Genomic DNA, 17,600 nt, shown 5'->3' on the forward strand with positions numbered 1-17,600 from the left:
GTGAACAAATAACAAAACATGTATACATATTTTATTTAATGCCCCTGTGTGAAAAAGTAATCACCCCCTTACGTTCAAAAACTGGTTGCTCCAATTTTAGCTGCAATGACTGCAACCAAATGCTTGTTGATCAGTCTCTCACTTCAATGTGGAGGAATTTTGGCCCACTCTTCCATGCAGAACTGCTTAAACTCAGCGACGTGTGTGGGTTTTCAAGCATGAACCGCTCATTTCAAGTTCTGGCACAACATCTCAATTGGGATTAGGTCGAGACTTCGACGAGGCCATTCCAAAACATGATTGGGTGTTGACTTGATTGTGTGCTTTCTATCATTGTCTTGCGGCATGACCCAGCTTCACTTCAACTTCAGCTCACAGACGGCTGGCCTGACATTCTCCTGTAGAATTCTCTGATACAAAGCAGAATTCATGGTTCCTTCTATTAAGGCAAGTCGTCCAGGTCCTGGGGCAGCAAAGCCTCCCCAAATCATCACACTACCACCACCATGCTTTTTACAACAGATTTCACAGTACATTGTCTGCCCTCCGGCCACTACAAAACACAATCCAGGTGTATATGTGTGTATAATGTGTATGTTATGTGTGTTTGTATGTGTGTGTGTGTGTCTCTTCACAGTCATTGCTGTCCCATGAGGTGTATTTTTATATTTTTTCCTAAATCTAATTCCACTGCTTGCTTCAGTTACCTGATGTGGAATAGGGTTCCATGGAATCATGGCTCTATGTAGTACTGTGCGCCTCCCATAGTCTGTTCTGGACTTGCGAACTGTGAAGAGACCTCTGGTGGCATGTGATGTATACATGGGTGTTGGCGCTGTGTGCCAGTAGTTCAAACAAACAGCTTGGTGCAGTCAGCTTGTCAACACTTCTTACAAAAACAAGTGGTGATGAAGTCAATCTCTCTTCCACTTTGAGCCATGAGAGATGTACATGCATATCATTAATGTTAGCTCCCTGCGCACTTTTAAGGGCCAGCCGTGCTGACCTGTTCTGAGCCGATAGGAAAATTACAAAGTCCCTCTTTGTGACACCTGACACCACACGACTGAACAGTAGTCCAGCATAACGTGCACAAGCGCTACAAATAAACATTTCCGGCGCGTGTAGCGGAGTATATCAGAATGTCATCAATATACACCACTACACCCTGCCCCTGCAGGTCCCTGAAAATCTCATCTACAAAGACTTGGAAGACTCATGGCGCATTCATCAACCCGTGTGGCATGACGAGGTACTCATAGTGCCCTGAGGTGGTACACGGGTGCAGACCTCCCTCCTTCTTCTTCACAAAAAAGAACCTTGAGGAGACAGGTAAAGTGGAGGACCGAATGTCTCTACATATGTCTCCATAGCCTCGGTCTCCGTCTGTCGATATGGTGGTAATTGAGTCGCCTTCTTTTTGGAGAAGGCGAGAGCCAAATCGGCATACTCAGGGGGAATGAGCACGGTGGAGACCTGGTCTGGACTTTCCACCGCAGTAGCACCAATGGAAACCCCTAAACACCTCCCCGAGCACTCTTACGACCACCCTGTGAGAGCCCTCTGTGTCCAAGAAACAGTGGGGTCATGACAAACTAACCAGGTTAGGCCTAGCACCACGGAAAATGCAGGAGAGTCAATAAGGAAGAGACTAATTCTCTCCTGGCTAGAAGACCGGTGACATTCACAGCCGAAAGCCACCCGAACAAGGAGAAGGGAACAAATTTGGTGGAAGTAGTGACATGTTGTATGTCAATGTGTGTTAATTGTTATATGTATTAACTTCTTGCGTCGAGCAATCCCGGAGCCGGGATCCTATTTATAGCCTCAAGCTCATTAGCATAACGCAACGTTAACTATTCATGAAAATCGCAAATGAAATTAAATAAATATATTTGCTCTCAAGCTTAGACTTTTGTTTACAACACTGTCATCTCAGATTTTTAAAATATGCTTTTCAACCATAGCTAAACAAGCATTTGTGTAAGAGTATTGATAGCTAGCATAGCTATAAGCCTAGAATTCAGCCAGCAACATTTTCACAAAAACAAGAAAATCATTCAAATAAAATCATTTACCTTTGAAGAACTTCAGATGTTTTCAATGAGGAGACTCAGTTAGATAGCAAATGTTCAGTTTTTCAAAAAAATATTATTTGTGTAGGACAAATCGCTCCGTTTTGTTCACGTTTGGCTATGAAAAAAACCTGTATCCAGTTATAGCCTCAAGCTCATTAGCATAACGTAACGTTAACTATTGATGAAAATCGCAAATGAAATAAAATGAATGTGCTAGCTCTCAAGCCTAACCTTTTCTTAACAACACTGTCATCTCAGATGTTCAAAATATGCTTTTGAACCATAGCAAAACAAGCATTTGTGTAAGAGTATTGATAGCTAGCGTAGCATTTAGCGGGCAACATTTGCACAAAAACCAGAAAAGGATTCAAATAAAATAATTTACCTTTGAAGAACTTCGGATGTTTTCAATGAGGAGACTCGCAGTTACATAGCAAATGTTCAGTTTTTCCTGAAAGATTCTTTGTGTAGGAGAAATCGTTCCGTTTTGTACATCACGTTTGGGTACCAAAACAAAACGAAAATTCAGTCATCAAAACGTCAAACTGTTTTCCAAATAAACTCGATAATATCGACTGAAACACGGCAAACGCTGTTTAGAATCAATCTTCAAGATGTATTTCACATATCTCTTCATTGATATATCGTTCGTGAATGTCTACTTTCTCCTGTGAATCACTTGGAAAAAGACGTGCAGTTGAAGATGACGCACCAATTTCGACGGAGGACACCGGGCGGACACCTGGCAAATGTAGTCTCTTATGGTCAATCTTCCAATGATATGCCTACAAATACGTCACAATGCTGCAGACACCTTGGGGAAACGATAGATTGGGCAGGCTCATTCCTTGTGCATTCACAGCCATATAAGGAGACAATGAAAAACAGAGCCTCAAAAATCCTGCTCATTTCCTGTTTGAAGTTTCATCTTGGTTTCGCCTGTAGCATTAGTTCTGGGGCAGTCACAGACAATATCTTTGCAGTTTTGGAAACATCAGAGTGTTCTCTTTCCAAAGCTGTCAATTATATGCATAGTCGAGCATCTTTTTGTGACAAAATATTGCGCTTAAAACGGGCACGTTTTTTTATCCAATAATGAAATAGCGCCCCCATAGATGTAACAGGTTAAGAACAGTAGCTCACCTTCTGAGAGTTGGGAGTACTGGGGTAACTTCCAGAAGGGTACTCAAGAGTAGTTAGGAACAGAATCTGTGTCTGAGAGAACAGTTCTGAAACAGGTGATAACCTATGGGACACCTGAGATAAGTTGTTTAGTTAGGGACAGAAGCTTCATCTGAGAGACCAGTTCTGAACAGTCGATAACCTCTAATCAGACACATACAGAATGGTATTGTCTGCATAGAGGTGGATCAAAGAATCACCAGCAGCAAGAGCGACATCATTGATGTATGCAGAGAAAAGAGTCGGCCCGAGAATTTAACCCTGTGGCATCCCCATAGAAACTGCCAGAGGTCCGGACAGCAGGCCCTAAGATTTGACACATTGAACTCTGTCTCAGCAGTAGTTGGTGAACCAGGCGAGGCAGTCATACGAGACACCAAGGCTGTTTAGTCTGCAGATAAGAATGCGGTGATTGACAGAGTCGAAAGCCTTGGCCAGGTCGATGAATATGGCTGCACAGCATTGTCTTTTATCAATGGCAGTTAGGATATCGTTTAGGACCTTGAGCGTGGCTGAGGTGCACCCATGACCAGCTCGGAAACCAGATTGCATAGCGGAGAAGGTACGGTGGGATTCGAAATGGTTAGTAATCTGTTATTAACTTTGCTTTCAAAGACCTTAGAAAGGCAGAATAGGATAGATATAGGTCTGTAACAGTTTGGGTCTAAAGTGTCTACCCCTTTGAAGAGGGGGATGACCGCGGCAGCTTTCCAATCTTTGAACAGACTAGTAATAGGGTTTACAACAACTGCGCCAGATAATTTTAGAAAGAGAGGGTGCAGATTTTCTAGCCCAGCTGACTTGTATAGGTCCAGATTTTGCAGCTCTTTCAGAACATCAGCTATCTGAATTTGGGTAAAGGAGAAATGGGGGGTGCTGAGCTGTTGACTGGGGTAGGGGTAGCCAGGTGGAAAGCATGGCCAGCCGTAGTAAAATTATCATGGATTTATCAATGGTGACAGTGTTTCCTAGCCTCAGTGCTGTGGGCAGCTGGGAGGAGGTGCTCTTATTCACCATGGACTTTACAATGTCCCAGAACTTTTTGAGTTTGTGTTGCAGGAAGCAAATTTCTGATTGAAAAAGCTAGCCTTGGCTTTTCTAACTGCCTGTGTGTATTGGTTTCTAACTTCCCTAAAAAGTTGCATTTCACGGGGGCTGCTCGATGCTAAACGCCACAGGAAGTTTGTGTGTTGGTTAAGGGCAGTCCGGTCTGGAGTGAACCAAGGGCTACATCTGTTCCTGGTTCTACATTTCTTGAATGGGGCATGCTTATTTAAGATGGTGAGGAAGGCATTTAAAAAAATAACCAGGCATCCTCTACTGACGGGATGAGGTCGATATTCTTCCAGGATACCCGGGCCAGGTCGATTAGAAAGGCCTGCTCGCTGAAGTGTTTCAGGTAGCGTTTGATAGTGATGAGTGGAGGTAGTTTGACCTCTGACCCATTACGGATGCAGGCAATGAGGCAGTGATCGCTGAGATCTTGGTTGAAAACAGCAGAGGTGTATTTAGAAGGCAAGTTGATTAGGATGATATCTATGAGGGTGCCCGTGTTTACGGCTTTGGGGTTGTACCAAAGCTTAGATTTGTGGTTGCATCAAGCTTAGATTGTAGGATGGCCGGGGTGTTAAAGCATGTCACAGTTTAGGTCACCTAGCAGCACAAGCTCTGAAGATAGATAGGGGGCAATCAGTTCACATATGGTATCCAGAGCACAGCTGGGGGCAGAGGGTGGTCTTTAGCAGGAGGCAACGGTGAGAGACTTGTTTTTAGAGAGGTGTATTTTTAAAAGTAGAAGTTCAAATTGTTTGGGTACAGACCTGGATAGTAGGACAGAACTCTGCAGGCTATCTCTGCAGTAGATTGCAACACCGCCCCTTTTGGCCGTTCTATCTGGTCTGAAAATGTTATAGTTAGGGTTGGAGATTTCAGAGTTATTGGTGGTCTTCCTAAGCCAGGATTCAGACACGGCTAAGACATCCGGGTTGGCAGAGTGTGCTAAAGCAGTGAATAAAACAAACTTAGGGAGGTGGTATCTAATGTTAACATGCATGAAACCAAGGCTTTTACGGTTACAGAAGTCATCAAAGGAGAGCGCCTGGGAATAGGAGTGGAGCTAGGCACTGCAGGGCCTGGATTCACCTCTACATCGCCAGAGGAACAGAGGAGGAGTAGGATAAGGGTACGGCTAAAAGCCATGAAAATTGGAGGTCTAGGACGTCCGGAACAGAGAGTAAAAGGAGCAGGCTTCTGGGGGGCGATAAAATAGATTCAAGGTATAGTGTACAGACAAAGGTATGATAGGATGTGAATCCAGTGGAGGTAAACCTAGGCATTGAGTGATGATGAAAGAGATATTGTCTCTAGAAACATAATTGAAACCAGGTGATGTCATCGCAAATGTGGGTGGTGGAACTGAATGGTTGGATAAGGTATAATGAGCAGGGCTAGAGGCTCTACAGTGAAATAAGCCAATAAACACTAACCAGAACAGCAATGGACAAGGCATATTGACATTAAGGAGAGGCATGCTTAGGCGAGTGATCATAAGAGTCCAGTTAGTAGTGAGGTTGGTTGGGGGTCACGGCGATTCAGACAGCTATCCGAGCCATGGGTAGCAACCTAGCAGAAGATGGAGGTCTGTTTTTAGCCACCTCGTGCGTTTCCGTCAGTAGATTAGTGGGTTCTGTGTGGTAGAGGGGCCCAAGAAGATTATTCAATAAACCTGTTCAGAAAGCAGCCCATATGCTCAAGACAGCTAACAATTAGCGGTCCACAGTTAGCAGATGGGCATTCAGGTTACATCCCGATGGAGGGGCCAGTTGAATAACTCCCTCAGGCAGATAACGTCGGTATTCCAGTCATGAAGGCCCGGTGGGGCTCCGCATCGGCAGTAAAACGGGTCCGGATAGGTGATTGTAGCCCAGGAGTGGCTGATGGAACTCTTCAGCTGGCTAGCTCCGTGATAATTGGTGTTTGCTCCGGAATCGAGGTTAGCCAATAGTCACTCGGATAGCAGCTTGTTAGCTGTAAGATCCAGGTGTAAATGTCCAGAGCTTGCGATAGAAATCAAGGGATATGGAGAGAAAATAGGTCCGGTATGCTCTGGTCTGAGTCGCGTTGTACAAAACTGGCGATAGCTTTCCGAGCTAAAGGAGAGCTGATGACCGCTAGCCGTTGTTAGGTGAATACTAACGTTAGCTAGTGAGCTGGCTAACTTCTGGCTAGGTTCTGTTGTGGATTTCAGATACTAGGTGAATAATGCTTTTGAAAAGAAAAACAGATCCGCACCAACATTTTGTGAGGCAGGTTGCAGGAGAGTGTTTTGAAGTTGAGTTTCTTGAAAAAATATACAAAAAGATATGCGAAGAAAAAGACAAAGACATAAAACACATACACACGGGACAAGACGAGGACAAAGGACATCTGACTGCTACACCATCTTGGAAACCTTGAAGCTATAGAAATAGAATATAAACACAATAGAAGTGTTGTTTCTTGTATTATTGTCTCTTGTGTCTTTAGAGGACTGTTTCACTTTGATGTCCTTTTTCTTCTGTCCTTAATTTTGTCTTTCTTTTCTTATGTTAACTAGATATTTTTTGTTATTCTTTGTTAGCTAGCTAGCTTCTTCCAGGAGAATCCCTAGCAACTGCTTAGCAACTGATAAACAATTCTGCTAGCTAAGATAACTGTACAATTTTATGAAAAAGTTACTTTTTCAAAAGCCTATCTTCTTTGTTTATTGCTTGTTTTGTCTCAAATTCAGTCTTGCAATTGATTTTGCTTTATTCCAATGTACCATTCACTATTTGTAGGAGCTCATTTTTTCAGCAGCTTCTGCTCAAATTGGAACTCTGGAACAACAAATACAATTCCATGTACAGATAAATAGTTAAGCATTTACATTAAACTACTCTTTTGTAAGATGCATGTTTTAAAATGAAGCATGTATGGAAAAAGTTGAATTAACACTCCTCAGTTAGCAGGCTTAAGCAAGCTAAAACCCACATGGTAGCAAAAACTAAGTAGCATAAATTGTTAACAAGTTAGTTAACAAAAAAATCATGTATGTCATATGAAATATATTCACCCCACCCAGTATTGTAATCTAAATTTACCAGAAAGTATGTAGTCCTTGGCTCAGGCAGTGCAGTAGAGTGGGCTCAATTGCATCTCATTAGTGTGCAAGATCTTGAGAATCAGCTGTACATGTGATGGAATCACTATGCATGCAGAGGGTTGCAATTCCATTGAATTTGGGATATCCAAAATATGCCACAAGACCTAGAATTGCCTTATTTCTAAGGTCTTCGAAAGCCAAGTCAACAAACAGATTACCGACCATTTCGAATCTCACCATACCTTCTCTGCTATGCAATCTGGTTTCAGAGCTGGTCATGGGTGCACCTCAGCCACGCTCAAGGTCCTAAACGATATCTTAACCGCCATCGATAAGAAACATTACTGTGCAGCCGTTTTCATTGATCTGGCCAAGGCTTTCGACTCTGTCAATCACCACATCCTCATCGGCAGACTAACAGCCTTGGTTTCTCAAATGATTGCCTCGCCTGGTTCACCAACTACTTCTCTGATAGAGTTCAGTGTGTCAAATCGGAGGGTCTGCTGTCCGGACCTCTGGCAGTCTCTATGGGGGTGCCACAGGGTTCAATTATTGGACCAATTCTCTTCTCTGTATACATCAATGATGTCGCTCTTGCTGCTGGTGAGTCTCTGATCCACCTCTACACAGATGACACCATTCTGTATACTTCTGGCCCTTCTTTGGACACTGTGTTAACAACCCTCCAGGCAAGCTTCAATGCCATACAACTCTCCTTCCGTTGCCTCCAATTGCTCTTAAATACAAGTAAAACTAAATGCATGCTCTTCAACCAATCGCTGCCTGCACCTGCCCGCCTGTCCAACATCACTACTCTGGACGGCTCTGACTTAGAATATGTGGTCAACTACAAATACCTAGGTGTCTGGTTAGACTGTAAACTCTCCTTCCAGACCCACATCAAACATCTCCAATCCAAAGTTAAATCTAGAATTGGCTTCCTATTTCGCAACAAAGCATCCTTCACTCATGCTGCCAAACATAACCTTGTAAAACTGACCATCCTACCAATCCTCGACTTCGGCGATGTCATTTACAAAATAGCCTCCAATTTCCTACTCAACAAATTGGATGCAGTCTATCACAGTGCAATCCGTTTTGTCACCAAAGCCCCATATACTACCCACCATTGCAACCTGTACGCTCTCGTTGGCTGGCCCTCGCTTCATACTCGTCGCCAAACCCACTGGCTCCATGTCATCCACAAGACCCTGCTAGGTAAAGTCCCCCCTTATCTCAGCTCGCTGGTCACCATAGCATCACCCACCTGTAGCACGCGCTCCAGCAGGTATATCTCTCTGGTCACCCCCAAAACCAATTATTTCTTTGGCCGCCTCTCCTTCCAGTTCTCTGCTGCCAATGACAAACTACAAAAATCTCTGAAACTGGAAACACTTATCTCCCTCACTAGCTTTAAGCACCAACTGTCAGAGCAGCTCACAGATTACTGCACCTGTACATAGCCCACCTATAATTTAGCCCAAACAACTACCTCTTTCCCTACTGTATTTATTTTATTTATTTTGCTCCTTTGCACCCCATTATTTTTATTTCTACTTTGCACATTCTTCCACTGCAAATCTACCATTCCAGTGTTTTAATTGCTATATTGTATTTACTTTGCCACCATGGCCTTTTTTTGCCTTTACCTCCCTTATCTCACCTCATTTGCTCACATCGTATATAGACTTGTTTATACTGTATTATTGACTGTATGTTTGTTTTACTCCATGTGTAACTCTGTGTCGTTGTATGTGTCGAACTGCTTTGCTTTATCTTGGCCAGGTCGCAATTGTAAATGAGAACTTGTTCTCAACTTGCCTACCTGGTTAAATAAAGGTGAAATAAATAAAATAAAATTATGTGTATCCTACTTTTTTGAGGAATTTAAGCCGGGCTTTAATTTCCATGAAAAATATCCGGAAAGTTTCCGACCCTTTGCAACCAGTGTTGCCAACTTAGCGTCTTTGTCACTTAATTTAGTGAGTATTCATTCCCCTCTAGCGACACATTTTCAAAAAAGTGATTAGCAGCAAATCTAGCTACTTTTTCTGGTGTTATTGGAGACTTTTGGAGACTCTGACGTGACTCTGACGTATCGTTCTTACTCTTCTCAATGAGCAGCGGATGCCACCCCTGTCCCACCCCTTCCCAAAGCACTCACAGGCGGCCCAGTCCTTGCACAGTAGTCCCTCCCAGCTGCAGTTGGGAGATGTTCACCCCTCTGCGTCCAGACTGCAAATGAATCGTGCATGTGGGAAGCCACAGCCGGCTGATCCCACCCTGGCTTACTTTTTTTTTTTACTATTAACCTGAATTAGGGCCAGACTAGTTACCATCATTTTCTCACATTGCCATTGACAGTTTTATCTATTGTCTCTTTTTGATCCATTTAGATTTTTTTGTATACCATCTACATTAACAATGTAAAAAATGTTATGGTTAAAATTGTTCATGTTTTATTGTGACTTGTTATAGGCTCCTAAGTGGATCATACGTTTAAAAACCAAACCAAATGAAGAAAACTAAACAAAAAACAAAAGTAAATAAATAAATTCACAACTAAGTAACTCCGTAAGAGTGTCTCTTTTCGGTCGCTTTTGCCAGTCCCAAGCCTGGATAAAGGAGTAGGGTTGGAATTGTGACATTAAAAAAACAAGAATCGACAGAAGAAAGTTCATTTGTACTTCTAAACATATTTAGGGTGTTTTTTACTCACTTTTTTTGTCTCTCCCACGACATTATTTCTCTCTCCTACAGCGTCCATCACAATTACACGCACATGGCCAATTATGTAAATTAGGCGATGCCGTCATTTAGCGACTTTTAGGACAGCCAATAGCTACTTTCCAGAAGGGGACTCCAAGATGGCGTCGCTGTGAGAGGGAGTGTTTTCCGCTCTTCAAAGCAATATTGAGGGTTTGGTGGTTACCAGTCAAATATTGGCTATTAATATTGAAAGGAACTAACTATAACTTTTTTATGGAGATGGGATAAGTTTAGAGTTAGTTTTTGTCAAGTTGAATGGGAAGAACATGACAGAAAGACAAAAGTAGTCGAAATATCCGAGTCTCACAGAAGACAGCTGACATGCTAGCTAGCCACAACGAGGACCAGAGCAGCATGGATACACAAGAAGCCGCGATCTCAAGCAAGAGAAAGAACAAACTGACCAGGATGAAATCCTTGCAACCTCTTTACCTCAGACCCCAAGTAAAAATCCACCGGTTAAAAAAGTAAAAGAAGACATTTCCATGTCGGAACTTTTCTCTGCAATCCAGTCCCTGTCTACTAAACAAGACGCCACGCTCTCCAAAGTGTCCATCATAGAGCGGGCTACAGAAGAAACATCAAAGAAGATCGATAATCTGTCAAACTGTCAATCAACTACACAAAATTGTGAGCGAGAACAAGGAAAAGATAACGAGCAATGCAAACCAAAAATAATGAGCTGTGTGAGAATGTAGCTGAACTTCAAAGGTACTCTCGTAGGTGGAAACTGAAAATCCAAGGTGTAAAAGAGGTAGAGGGAGAGGATTTTAGAGAAGTAGTCATTAATATCCTGGGAAAACCATGCATCAAAGACAGGCTAAGATACGTGATTGATGTGGTCCATCGACTTGGGAAACGAAGATCTGATGGACCCCCTCGCAAAATGGCCAAGGGGAAAAAATGTCTGGACGAGAAGAAACTCCGCATCAAAGAAGCTCTGATACTGCAGGATCAAGCTGCCAGAGAGAAACTGTGGCCGCTTATACAGAAGGCGCGACAAAAAGGCGGGGTTCAAGGGCCCACGCGCGTTTATCGAAGGAAGAATGATTACTGGGTAACTCTGTTGACATTAAGCAAATTGAAACTGTGAGTACTACCATGAGTACAGTTAATGTACTGCCAATTATACATGTACCGTTCGAACTACAACTGATGAACACTTGCCAAAGAAAAGGAAGTAAATAGATTTGTTATTCTGTTAACCACCGCTACCTCATCTGAGCGCAGTTTTCCGTCAAGTGATCCTCTCAAGGTTCACCGTTTGTTTTATTGTTCACGTTAATACTTGTTATCTAATTTGTGCTTATTTTTTAATGGAGGAGTTTGTTTTACATTCACTCAATATCATTAGTCTGAATGCTAGGGGTTTGAGAAATCCTACAAAAAGGAGAGCTTTATTTTTATACTGTAAACGCAGTAATGCAGATTTTGTCCTTCAGGAAACTCATTCGGGTGAAAGTGATTTGAAATTTTGAAAAGCACAATGAGGAGATATGGCCTATTTCAGTCATGGATCAAATCATTCTGCTGGTGTGTTGACACTTATTCACAAGTTTAAAGGTGTCATTCTAGAATCCACATCTTCACAAGACGGCAGATGGGTCATAGTAACTGTTAAACTTGACAATGCTATTTTCATCATCTGTAATGTATACGGACATAACTCACATGCTCCTAATAAGACCCTTTTTTTACCCAATTTACCAGGAAAGTACAGGATTTAAACAACAAATACTCTGAGGCTTTTCTAATTATTTCAAGGGATTTTAATGAAACACCTGATGCATCTGCTGATTGTTTTCCTCCTAGAACGAGTCAAAACCTTCAAGATAGTAACATTATCATTACATTATGCAAGGATCTCTGTGTTGAGGATGCCTGGCGTTATATTTCAATTCGGATGCTAAGGGTTATACCTGGACCAAACAAACTATGTCACGTAAATCTAGAATAGATTTATTCCTAATTTCCCCTTTTTTGTTACAATTTGTTATAGATGTAGATCATCAGTTGGCTCCCTTTTCTGATCGTCACTTGATTTTCCTGAATTTACAACAAAAAAATCAAAAATCAAAAGGTACTCGAGGATATTGGAAATTAAACAATACACTTCTTAAAGATACTGATCTCATTGAAAACATCAAATCATTAGCTAAAGTTATTTTTGCTAGAAAAGACTTGGGTCATGGAAGGCGATGGGAATTTTTCAAACATAAAGTCAGTGGTAGCCATTAAACGCGCCAAAGAGCTGATGCAATTAAAGAACAATAGAGAAAAGGAGATAATGATTAAGCTTGACAGTTTTCTAAAGAAAGATAATCTATCTGAAGAAGAGGAGTCTGTGTTCAGGTCTTTACATCTAGAATTAGAACAGACTTACACTGATCTGGCAAAGGGCGCCTTAGTAAGGTCAAGTGGACTGAAGAGGGGGAAAAAAACACTAGTAACTTTGATGCACTTGAAAAGAGAAACTACAAAAGAAAATCTATAACTGCACTCAAAATTAACCATGTTTAATACAAAGATCCCATTACAATATCATCATTTGTCAATTCCTTTTATGAAAACCTTTACAACTCTCAATTTCAGGAAGATGGTTATGAAAGTTACATTTGCCACATTCAGAATTGTGTCCCTGTAATTGAGGATGATTTCCGCTCAGTTTGCGATTCACCTGTGTCAATTGGAGGAATTAGAGAGGCTCTGATGAATTCAATGAAAAGAGGGAAATCACCCTGATGGCCTGTCAGTTGAATTCTATAGACAGTTTTGGGAATTACTAGAAGACCCGATTTTCAATATGCTTCAAGATTGCATTAAAAAAGGGAAAATGGTCTCCACTATGAAACAGGGCATTATTTCACTGATTCCGAAGCTTGATAAAGACCTTTCTCTCATTGACAATTGGAGACCAATTACTTTATTAAATACTGATTACAAATTGATTGCTCTGCTTTATGCCTAAAGATTAAAGAAAGGAATAGATACCATTATAAATGAGACTCAAACAGGATTTATGACGGGCCGTCACATAAGCTCTAACATTCGTTTAGTCTTGGACCTTATAGATTGTTCAGATGCAATTGACTCAGATGCAGTTGTCCTATTTCTGGACTTCTGTAAAGCCTTTGACACAATTGAACATGAATTTCTCTTTAGGTCTCTTAAACTTTTTGGATTTGGTGAACATTTTATTAAAGTAAGTTGCATGTTTTACAAAGATATAAATAGTTCTGTGCTACTAAACCTTAATACTTCCAAAAGATTTAGTATCTACAGAAGTGTACGACAGGGATGCCCAATTTCGCCATTTTTATTCATTTTGGTTGTGTAACTTTATCTCTAGATATTCTGAATGATGCAAATTTGTATGGCTCAACCATTTTTAACAAATAAATCTAAATTTCCCAACTGGCTGATGATACTACTCTTTTCTTAAGAGACAAAGACCAGGTCGCACATGCCCTTAATGCTATAACTGCATTTTCTGTTGCATCAGGATTAAAACTGAATGTTTCTAAATGTGAAATTTTATATTTATTTGACTCTGATGATAAAGAAATTGAAAATATTCCTGTAAAGGACTGTGTTAAATATTTAGGAATACTTCTGTCAAAAAACCACTTAGTCAGACAACATTTGAATTTCTCTCCTAAAATTAAGAGAACTAAAAATATATTTTAATAATTTGCTACAAAGAGATCTTTCTATACTTGGGAGAGTACTTCTGTCCAAGGCAGAGGGACTGTCTCGTTTTGTATACCCCTCATTATCGTTATGTGTAAATCCAGCTACTTGTAAAGAGATCAATAAGACCTTTCTTGACTTCATCTGGAAAAATAAGCCTCACAAACTAAAAAAATATGTCCTTTCTAACCAAAGAGCTGAAGGCGGTCTAGAAGTGTTGGACTTTGTTGACATAAATAACACTTTCAAGATAAACTGGTTGAAAAAATGTTTGCTCGATACTGATTCAATATGGTATTTAATTCCAAATAATGTGTTTAATAAATTGGGAGGTCTTCAATTTTTACTGAAATGTAATTATATCCCTGAAAGATTACCTGTTAAATTGGCTAGGTTTCACCAACAAGCTTTACTGGCCTGGAAAATATGTTTCCTGCACAATTTTTCCCCTCATAAAGCTCTTTTGTGGAATAATTCAGACATAACTGTAAGGAAGAAGTCATTGTTCTACCCCAGCTGGCATGAGAGGAATATTGACTTTGTCCTTGATATTTTCGACAACAAGGATAATATTCTCACATATGAACAATTTATAACATTGAAAGAGTTTCCAATACCTTTCATAGAGTTTATTTCTGTGATAAAAGCCGTTCCCAGTGGTCTAACCACACTTAAATTTGTGTCCGAATTTTGGGAAAACCTTGCCCAGTACTTATTTACCATTATGAACACTGCCTATAATTTTAACATAAAATATATAATATGTTACTATTGCAATGATAACAAAACCGCTGAAATGATTGTTAATGTTTTTATTATTGTTGCCAAATACTTTATACACAAACAAAAATTCAAAAGATCTATACCAAAATTACCAATTTTTCTGATTGAATTTAATTATCGTATTAAAACACTAACCCTAGTGAATAACAAAAAGAATAACACCTTCATGAATCATTATATTTTATTATGTTTGCAATTGCAACAAATAATCTGCTCAGACCCCAACCAAGGAACATCAAAAGTCGTGCTATAAATTCACAGACAACACAAAGATTCCTTGATGTCCTTCCAGATTCCCTCTGTCTACCCAAGGATGCCAGAGGACAAAAATCAGTTAACCACCTAACTGAGGAACTCAATTTAACCTTGCGCAATACCTTAGATGCAGTTGCACCCCTAAAAACTAAAAACATTTCTCATAAGAAACTAGCTCCCTGGTACATAGAAAATACCCGAGCTCTGAAGCAAGCTTCCAGAAAATTGGAACGGAAATGGCGCCACACCAAACTGGAAGTCTTCCGACTAGCTTGGAAAGACAGTACCGTGCAGTACCGAAGAGCCCTTACTGCTGCTCGATCATCCTATTTTTCTAACTTAATTGAGGAAAATAAGAACAATCCGAAATTCCTTTTTGATACTGTCGCAAAACTAACTAAAAAGCAGCATTCCCCAAGAGAGGATGACTTTCACTTCAGCAGTGATAAATTCATGAACTTCTTTGAGGAAAAGATTATGATTATTAGAAAGCAAATTACGGACTCTTACGGACTATTCCTTCAAAGCTCAGTTGTCCTGAGTCTGCACAACTCTGCCAGGACCCAGGATCAAGAGAGACGCTCAAGTGTTTTAGTACTATATCTCTTGACACAATGATGAAAATAATCATGGCCTCTAAACCTTCAAGCTGCATACTGGACCCTATTCCAACTAAACTACTGAAAGAGATGCTTCCTGTGCTTGGCCCTCCTATGTTGAACATAATAAACTGCTCTCTATCCACCGGATGTGTACCAAACTCACTAAAAGTGGCAGTAATAAAGCCTCTCTTGAAAAAGCCAAACCTTGACCCAGAAAATATAAAAAACTATCGGCCTATATCGAATCTTCCATTCCTCTCAAAAATTTTAGAAAAGGCTGTTGCGCAGCAACTCACTGCCTTCCTGAAGACAAACAATGTATACGAAATGCTTCAGTCTGGTTTTAGACCCCATCATAGCACTGAGACGGCACTTGTGAAGGTGGTAAATGACATCTTAATGGCATCGGACCGAGGCTCTGCATCTGTCCTCGTGCTCCTAGACCTTAGTGCTGCTTTTGATCACCACATTCTTTTGGAGAGATTGGAAACCCAAATTGGTCTACACGGACAAGTTCTGGCCTGGTTTAGATCTTATCTGTCGGAAAGATATCAGTTTGTCTCTGAATGGTTTGTCCTTTGACAAACAACTGTAAATTTCGGTGTTCCTCAAGGTTCCGTTTTAGGACCACTATTGTTTTCACTATATATTTTACCTCTTGGGGATGTTATTCGAAAACATAATGTTATCTTTCACTGCTATGCGGATGACACACAGCTGTACATTTCAATGAAACATGGTGAAGCCCCAAAATTGCCCTTGCTAGAAGCATGTGTTTCAGACATAACGAAGTGGATGGCTGCAAACTTTCTACTTTTAAACTCAGACAAAACAGAGATGCTTGTTCTAGGTCCCAAGAAACAAAGAGATCTTCTGTTGAATCTGACAATTAATCTTAATGGTTGTACAGTCGTCTCAAATAAAACTGTGAAGGACCTCGGCGTTACTCTGGACCCTGATCTCTCTTTTGAAGAACATATCAAGACCATTTCAAGGACAGCTTTTTTCCATCTACATAACATTGCAAAAATCAGAAACTTTCTGTCCAAAAATGATGCAGAAAAATTAATCCATGCTTTTGTCACTTCTAGGTTAGAATACTGTAATGCTCTACTTTCCGGCTACCCGGATAAAGCACTAAATACACTTCAGTTAGTGCTAAATACGGCTGCTAGAATCCTGACTAGAACCAAAAAATTTGATCATATTACTCCAGTGCTAGCCTCTCTACACTGGCTTCCTGTCAAAGCAAGGGCTGATTTCAAGGTTTTACTGCTAACCTACAAAGCACAAAGCATTACATGGGCTTGCTCCTACCTATCTCTCTGATTTGGTCCTGCCGTACATACCTACACGTACGCTACAGTCACAAGACACAGGCCTCCTAATTGTCCCTAGAATTTCTAAGCAAACAGCTGGAGGCAGGGCTTTCTCCTATAGAGCTCCATTTTTATGGAACGGTCTGCCTACCCATGTCAGAGACGCAAACTCGGTCTCAACCTTTAAGTCTTTACTGAAGACTCATCTCTTCAGTGGGTCATATTATTGAGTGTAGTCTGGCCCAGGAGTGGGAAGGTGAACGGAAAGGCTCTGGAGCAACTAACCGCCCTTGCTGTCTCTGCCTGGCCGGTTCCCCTCTTTCCACGGGGATTCTCTGCCCCTAACCCTATTACAGGGGCTGAGTCACTGGCTTACTGGGGCTCTCTCATGCCGTCCCTGGAAGGGGTGCGTCACCTAAGTGGGTTTATTCACTGATGTGGTCATCCTGTCTGGGTTGGCGCCCCCCCCTTGGGTTGTGCCGTGGTGGAGATCATTGTGGGCTATACTCAGCCTTGTCTCAGGATGGTAAGTTGGTGGTTGAATATATCCCTCTAGTGTTGTGGGGGCTGTGCTTTGGTAAAGTGGGTGGGGTTATATCCTTCCTGTTTGGCCCTGTCTGGGAGTGTCCTCGGATGGGGCCACAGTGTCTCCTGACCCCTCCTGTCTCAGCCTCCAGTATTTATGCTGCAGTAGTTTATGTGTCGGGGGGCTAGGGTCAGTTTGTTATATCTGGAGTACTTCTCCTGTCCTATTCGGTGACCTGTGTGAATCTAAGTGTGCGTTCTCTAATTCTCTCCT

The sequence above is a fragment of the Oncorhynchus masou genome, chromosome 20, assembly GCF_036934945.1.
Source record: "Oncorhynchus masou masou isolate Uvic2021 chromosome 20, UVic_Omas_1.1, whole genome shotgun sequence".
Taxonomy (NCBI): Eukaryota; Metazoa; Chordata; class Actinopteri; order Salmoniformes; family Salmonidae; genus Oncorhynchus; species Oncorhynchus masou.